The sequence below is a fragment of the Triticum aestivum genome, chromosome 4D, assembly GCF_018294505.1.
Source record: "Triticum aestivum cultivar Chinese Spring chromosome 4D, IWGSC CS RefSeq v2.1, whole genome shotgun sequence".
NCBI classification, from domain to species: Eukaryota; Viridiplantae; Streptophyta; class Magnoliopsida; order Poales; family Poaceae; genus Triticum; species Triticum aestivum.
In genome coordinates this window covers 310,341,440-310,349,326 of record NC_057805.1, presented here as the reverse complement: position 1 = coordinate 310,349,326, position 7,887 = coordinate 310,341,440, and positions in this window count along the sequence as shown.

Sequence of the window (7,887 nt, the reverse complement as noted above, 5' to 3'; positions counted from 1 at the left end):
GGGTACCGGGTACTTGTCGGTCACCGGAAAGGAGTTTCGGGCACCCTCGGCAAAGATATGGGCCTTATGGGCCAAGAGAGGAAACGCACCAGCCACAAGGGGTTGGTGCGCCCCCCATAGCAGGCCGGCCTAAAGAGGAGAAGGAAAGGGGGAGGGAAAGAAAAGTGTGGATTAGGATTCCCACTTCCTTCCCCCCCCCCCTCTTTCCTCCCCCTTGGGAATACATGGCAGGGGGTGCGGCTAGGGCAGGGGGTGCGGCTAGGGCAGGAGCCCTAGGGCCGGCCGGCCACCTATGTGGTGTGCTAGGCTGCCTCCCCTCCCCTCCCACCTATATATACGTGGGAAGGGGACGCCTAGCACACCCCAGATCAATTGTTAGCTGTGTGCGGCACCCCCCTCCACCGTTTACACCCTTGGTCATATTTTTGTAGTGCTTAGGCGAAGCCCTGCGGAGATCACTTCACCATCACCATCACCACACCGTCATGCTGACGGAACTCATCTACTACCTCGACGTCTTGCTGGATCAAGAAGGCGAGGGACGTCACCGAGCTGAGCGTGTGAAGAACGCGGAGGTGACGTGTGTTCGGTACTTGATCTGTTGAAGCGCAAAGAAGTTTGACTACACCCGCGTTGTGAAACGCTTCCGCTTACGGTCTATGAGGGTACGTAGACACACTCTCCCCCTCGTTGCTATGCATTTCCATGGATAGATCATTGTGTGTGCGTAGAAATTTTTTGTTTTCCATGCAACGATTCCCAACAGAAATGTCGAGGCGGTTGAGTCAGGGCTAGGCGGCGGTGGCCAGGGGAAGGCGGCGGTGGCCTTCACGACCGAAATCCCGAAATTGCGTTGGCGTCGGTTGCGCATGAGAGGAAATGTCAAGGCCGCGGTGTCCTTCGCGGCCGAAATCCCAAAATTGCGTAGACGTCAATCAAGCGTGAGAGGAAATGTCGAGGCGGCGGAGTCAGGGCCAGGCGGTGGTGGCCTTCGCGGCTGAAATCGCATTAACGTCGGTTGCGCGCAAGAAGAAATGTGTAGGCGGCGGTGGCCTTAATTTGCGCACGAAATCGCGTCAACGTCGGTCGCGCGCAAGAGGAAATGGCTAGGCGGCGGTGGCCTTTGCGCCCGAAATCGCGTCGACATTGGTCGCGCGCAGGAGGAAATGTCTAGGCGGCAGTTCGGGTTTTGCAGCAGCAGCGCTATTGTCGTATATTTGCGGCACAAGTGATTGTATTTTTGGGCTGCCAGGAAAAATTTGGAGCCAAATTTACAAATAGGTCTAAAAATAGTTAATCCCCTATAATAAAGCAGTCATTCAATATGCTACTCCCTCTGTTCCTAAATATAAGTCTTTGGAAAGATTCCACTATGGACCACATACGGAGCAAAATGAGTGAATCTATACTCTAAAATGCATCTAGATTCATCCGTGTATGGTTAATAGTGAAATCTCTACAAAGACTTATATTTAGGAACGGAGGGAGTATTAGCCAAGGATGAAAGGGTCTTACATGGAGAAATATTTTGAAGACTGTTCAGAGAAGGGAAACGATTTCTACGTCCTCCCAATTAGGGGTACACGAAGACTGCATGCCTTGCGACGGCAAGCAGTTTCCATGGAGAAATATTTTGAAGACTAGTCAACTCTCTAAAGGATTGGAGCAGGGTGAGTTTTGGCTTTGTAAGGTGACAGATTGCCAAGTTGGAACGGAGACTGCATGTCTTGCGGCTGCAAGCAGTTTCCACGGAAGTGATCGCTAGTGAACGAGCCATCGAGGCTGAACTTTGTGAACTTTTTTGAAAGGGAAGAGGTAATGGCTCGACAGCGATCAAGAGTGAATTGGCTCTGCGAGGGAGACCGTAATACTGAATTCTTTCATGCCAGGGCGTCCGCAAGACGACGTATTAATAGAATTAAGGTGTTGATTAAAGATGATGGTACGTGTTGTTCGGATCAGGGTGGTATGAAGAATATGGTTCATGATTTCTATGGGGAACTTATTCACATCAGAATCATGTATTGCTTCAGACGAGGTTCTTGATGCGATACCACAGAAAGTTGATGCGACAATGAATGATAGTCTTTGTAGCCCCTTTACAGAGGACGAGATCAAAACCGCTCTTTTTCATATGGGCCCGACGAAAGCGCCGGGTCCAGATGGGTTCCCAGCTTTGTTTTACCAAACACACTGGGAATTTCTCAAACATGAGATCTGTGTCGTTGTGCGAGGCTTTCTATTGGGGGAAGCAGTTCCAGAGGGCCTGTGTGATTCTGTGATTGTTCTTATTCCAGAGATAGCAAACCCAGAGCACCTCACTAATTTCCACCCGATAAGTTTGTGCAATGTTTTGTACAAGATTGCATCAAAGGTCTTAGCGAATAGACTTGAGGTGTTTTTTCCAAACATTATTTCAGAGTATTAGAGTGATTTTGTTCCGGGAAGGTTGATTGCAGACAGTGCTCTGATTGCGTATGAGTGCCTGCATACCATCCGGAGACAACACTCCAAGCGCCCTTATTTTGCACTCAAGTTGGACATGATGAAAGCCTATGGCCGTGTTGAGTGGTCTTTCCTTCATGACTGCATGATTAAACTAGTCTTTACTGCACGATGGATTGACATGGTGATGCGGTGTGTGATGACTGCTAGATATGCAGTTAGAGTTAATGGAGAGCTCACCGATCCAGTTGTCCCATCTCGTGGTATTCGACAGGGTGATCCCATCAGCCCCTATCTATTCCTTCTTTGCACTGAAGGTTTGTCATGTCTGTTGTAGCAAAAGGAGCGCCTTGGTGAGCTACATGGTTTACGTAATGGTCGACAAGGCCCTCCAATCTCACATTTGTAGTTTGCAGACCATAGTATTGCAAAGAGTGATCGCCGTACGGTGGAGGCGTTGCGTTCCACTCTAACGGCCTACTGTGATGCCTCTAGACAGAAGATAAATTTGAGGAAGTCCTCAATTTTGTTTGGCTCTAGGTGTTTGCACAGTGTTAAACAAGAGGTTAAGAACATATTGTAGGTTCACAATGAAGTACTACAAGACACATACCTTGGTATGCATACTGAGATAGGCCGAGCTGTCTGTGCTTCTTTTAGTTTCTTGCCCGATCGTGTGTGGAAGAGCATACATGGATGGACTGGTCGGCCCTTGTCAAGGGCCGGTAAGGAGGTACGCTTGAAAGCGATTGTACAGTCCATACTGACTTATGTTATGAGCTGCTTCCAAGTTCCCGTGTCAATGTGTGACAAGATGAAAAAGTCCATTGCTGACTATTGGTGGGGAATTGAGGATGGTCGAAAAAAGATGCACTGGCGCAGTTGGGAATGGCTATCCACTCAAAAATCCCTTGGCAGCATGGGATTCCGTGATTTTGTGCTTTTTAATCAAGCAATGTTGGGGAAGCACAGCTGACGCTTACTAACTGACTCATCGTCGTTGTGCGGTAAGGTCCTTAAGGGAAGATACTTTCTGGACTTTGATTCTATGGATGCAACTTGTCCCAAGGCAGCATCCTTTACCCAGCGTAGCATTTTGTTTGGCAGAGCTAGTTTTGAAAGGCTTGAGTTGGGTGGTGGGTACAGGAAACAAAATTAAGTTGTTGGATCATAATTGGATTCCAGGCCACCCAGCGGGGTCTTTTCATACTCTAGTCCCTATTCCAGAGGGAGTGACAGTGGATTTCCTCCTTAGTGTTGATCGAAAAGCTTGGGACGAGGAGGTGGTCCGAAGTGTTTTTCCTGACAGGATGGCCATCATAGTGTTACAAATTCCACTAAGTGTGCGTGCGGTGGATGATTTTTTTACCTGGCCTCATGATCGATTTGGCCAAGTCTGAGAAATTTCATGCTACTCTTAATTCTTATGGCCATGGTGTGCAATCAGACTTTGGTACTGAAGAGAAAAGCTGGCAAGCTCTTTCCAAGGTCAATGCTCCAGGAAAGATGAAGATCGTTCTTTAGAGAATGGCCCACGATTGTCTGCCGACGGGCAGTCAGTTGCTACGACGCCATGTTCCGAATGCAGGGGCATGTTTTTTCTGTAGCAGAGAGGGGAGGGCTGAGCATCTCTTTCTGTTTCGCCACTTCGCACGCCAGGTATGGTGAGTGGTGAAGCGCAATTTAGGCTTCCATCTGTGCCGTAAAGGTTTTGTTCGTACCAAGCAGTGGATATTTGATTTCATTCAATGAGCGACCTCTCTCGAGGCCACGGCTTTGGTAGTAACAATTTGGCACATTTGGGAGGCCCGGAATGATGTAAGAAACAATGATGTTAGGATGCATCCTCGCAGAGTGACTGAGAAAGCTTTGGCTTATGTTGACTTCATTGTGCAGAATTGTGGTAGGACTGCAATTGTTATAAGGCGTGATACCCAAGTACCTCCTGTTAAATGGGTTCCGCCGCCGGCAGATGCAGTGGCCGTTAATGTGGATGTTGCACTCTTTAAGGAGTCTCGGCGGATGAGAATTGGTGTGGTAATCAGGAACCACATCGGAGATTGCTTGTTGGCTAGCGGCGAGCATGTTGACGAGGTTATCGCCCCAGAATTAGCTGAAGCACCGGCGCTGCAGCGTGCGGCGGCTCTCACCCGTGAGGAATGATTTTCAAGGGCCGTTTTCCAGTCAGACTGTTTGTCAATTATCCAAAGAACCAATGCTTCGACGGTTGATCGCTCGCCGGTGGGGCTCATCATTGCTGATATCAAGGAGTTGGCGTCGTTCTTCTCCTCTATTCGCTTTAGTCATGTAAATCGTTTGTCGAATGTCGCGGCACATATTCTAACTAGATCTCTGAGTCCTCTAGTGACTCTATTTTTCATGTAACCCCGGATTGTATCCGGGAGGCACTCTCTCTTAATTATACTTGATCAATAAAACGCGATATTCCTAAAAAAACAGGGGTACACATGCTGAAGCTTCAGTGAGTTAATTTGCTCAAAAAATAACCCCGCGCAAAAAGAAAAGATAATACTCAAAAGATAAAGAAAAGTTGAGTGACACACCACACCGTGGTCCAGAGTCTAGACCAAGTGACCAACCTCTCTTCCCGAACGAGGTAGTGGTCGCGATATATTCACCTGGTAGTGGTACTACCATTGTGGTAGTACATAGGAAACTAGTGTAGGATCAGCCCTTTAGATGAGATCATAGGATCAACTCAAACATTTCATATTTAGACAATAAAGAAAACCTCAAAAAAAATGTACAACATACCTGCGGGGTATGCCTACAACTCCAAAAAAATCAGCTCAAAACTCGATCTACAGTTAGAGATTCAAAAAAGACAAATTCAATTATGAATAGTGTCAGCTTTGGAATGAATAGTATTTGACACTATTCATATCTGATTTTGTCTTTTTGGTCCTCTAAGTGTAGTTCGAATTAGGAGCTGAAACTTTTTGAGCTTTTACATCAGACATGGATGTATGTCTCCAAGAAAAAAAAAACAGAACTTTTTGTTTTGTATCTTCAAAAATATTGATATCATTGATCTCATCTAAGGACAGATCCTATACAAATCTTCCCCGTGGTAGTACTCGACTCGTACTAATCAGCAGACAGCAGGTGGCGGTAACAGCCTAGCCTAGCCTGAAACGGTGCAAAATAAGTGCTGCCCTCCTTCCTTCAGTCCTCTCTGATTAGCTGCATGGCGTACGTGTTAAGAAGTGAGACGCACATGAACACAGTTGTGTTTGCTTGAGTTGGTAAAAAAGCAGTTGGGTTGGGTTATGGCAAGGCAAGGCAGTGGAGAGGAGTCACACTGTGTGCGTGTCCGTGCATCGTGACCGAGCGAGCCGTATCCCATTCCCATTCCTGCCGTGTAAACCGGTCACGAGGAAAGCAGGCCCGCCTTTTTGCTTGGGTACGTGGTACTCTCATCACCCCAACCCCAACGGAAATGAGTACTCCTACTAGACAGCCGTAGGGTGCACATTTTCGATTGCTTTTTTAAAAAAAAACTAGGAACCCGATTGCATTTTTAGCCCGCTTATGTGTAGGGTCGGGCAGTCAGATTCGAGTTTAACCTAGGCAAAGCGAGCAGTTTTCACACTTGGTAGTTTTTTGCCACGGATTAATAAAAAAGTGGTAGTTTTCGGAACAAAATTGTAAAGTGGTAGTTTTCTGTCACGTTTCCGCGAATTGTGGTAGTTTTTGGTTAAATACTCTGGGTACGTGGTACTCTCATCACCCCAACCCCAACGGAAATGAGTACTCCTACTAGACAGCCGTAGGGTGCACATTTTCGTGCTGGGAGAAAATGAAGTTGCACGTTTTTGTACGTCGTCGTACCGATCCATCCACGATACTACTTGCTTTCCTTTCCTCATCACTGGCAATTAAAGGTACGTACATAGGCAGCTCCGCCCTGACTGGAAAGGCTACTCTTCGTAATTTACTCCTACACGAGGATGGTGCATTCACTACTCCGGCAGGTAACTGTGCCATATAGGAGTACCCATCTTTTCAGTGCATCGTCGGATATTCATATTTGATGAGGTGATTTGGTAGTGGTACGATTAACCAAGGGCAGGGAGGGCTATATCCCCCGAAAGTGCTCTCTACACCCGATCGACCGCATCCCATAGAATTTGTGGCAGCAGCAAAGCCAAGATACTGCCGTCGCGCCACGCTGCGTGAAGTAAGTAAACTCAGCCGTCATTTGAGTTGCCACAGTGGAATGGCGTGCGAAATTGCTTTGCACACGATCTTTGTACATACGATCTGACGTGTCTTCATTAGACAACATGCTGCATTGGTTTTCTTTTCCCGATGGAGCTGGTTGATTGGACGAAAGGACATGCAACCGCACATCGTATGTGTTTCCGACATGAAAATGTCGTACGTATAGCAGCTCTGAATGGCGTGGGAGGAGAGAGTGCCGTCCACTTTTGGGTTTGCAGGGAAGATCTCGGTAAGTGCGGTAATGTTGCAGGTTGCAAAGTTGCGATTAAGAGCATCTTCAATACAAGATGTAAAATAGAAGATTACATCTTTAAAAATGTTTTTTACAACTAAAAAAGCAACTTCAACAGAAGATGTATATTAAAGATGTAAAACAACAACTCCAATAAATAACGCTACGGAGATGTAAAACTATACTGCTTCAAATAGTACTTCACTTGAAACATATAATTCAAAGATAGCAAATTCGACTACTGCTCCATTTCAAACAAAAAAAATTGAACATAGTTCTAATTAAAAACATAAATTAAACAACTACTTTAACTAATTCAAGTTACTACATTCATCAAGTTACTACTACTAGTAGTAGTTCGAACTACTACTTGAACTACATCGAAAATAAAACTACTCATCATCGAAGCTCTTGAACAGCTGTCAAAATGCATCCTTACCTGGATCGTCGCACCCCTCGTCCTCCTCCTCCGAATCACCCCAGTCCTCGTCCGAGGACTCGACGGGGATCATCATCGAGGGGGCAGCCTCCTCCTCCTCCTCCTCCTCCTCCTCCTCCTCCTCCTCCTCATCCTTCTTCTTCTGCTCGGCGTTGCGCTTCCAGAAGTACTCCTGCTCGGCCTGAACATACTCCAGATTCTCCCACGTGAACCCCACCATCGCCGCCTTGTTGCTATCGCCGGTACCAACGACAATGACCGGCCTCTTCTTCATCTTCTTCTTTGGTATCTCCTCCATTCGAATGCCCTCCGGCACTAGGAACTCCACATCCGCCTGAGTCTCGATCTCCGGGAAGTTGAGGTTCGTCTTTGGCCTCCCGACACGCGACACTGCCACGTCATAGGCACGTGCGGCCTTGTCGGCGGTGGTGTAGGTGCCGAGCCAGAAGTGGCGACGAGCGTCGGAGAACTCAATGCCGAAATTGTCTGATGGCTTCGGCCACACGCCGAAGAACCCCGTCTTGCT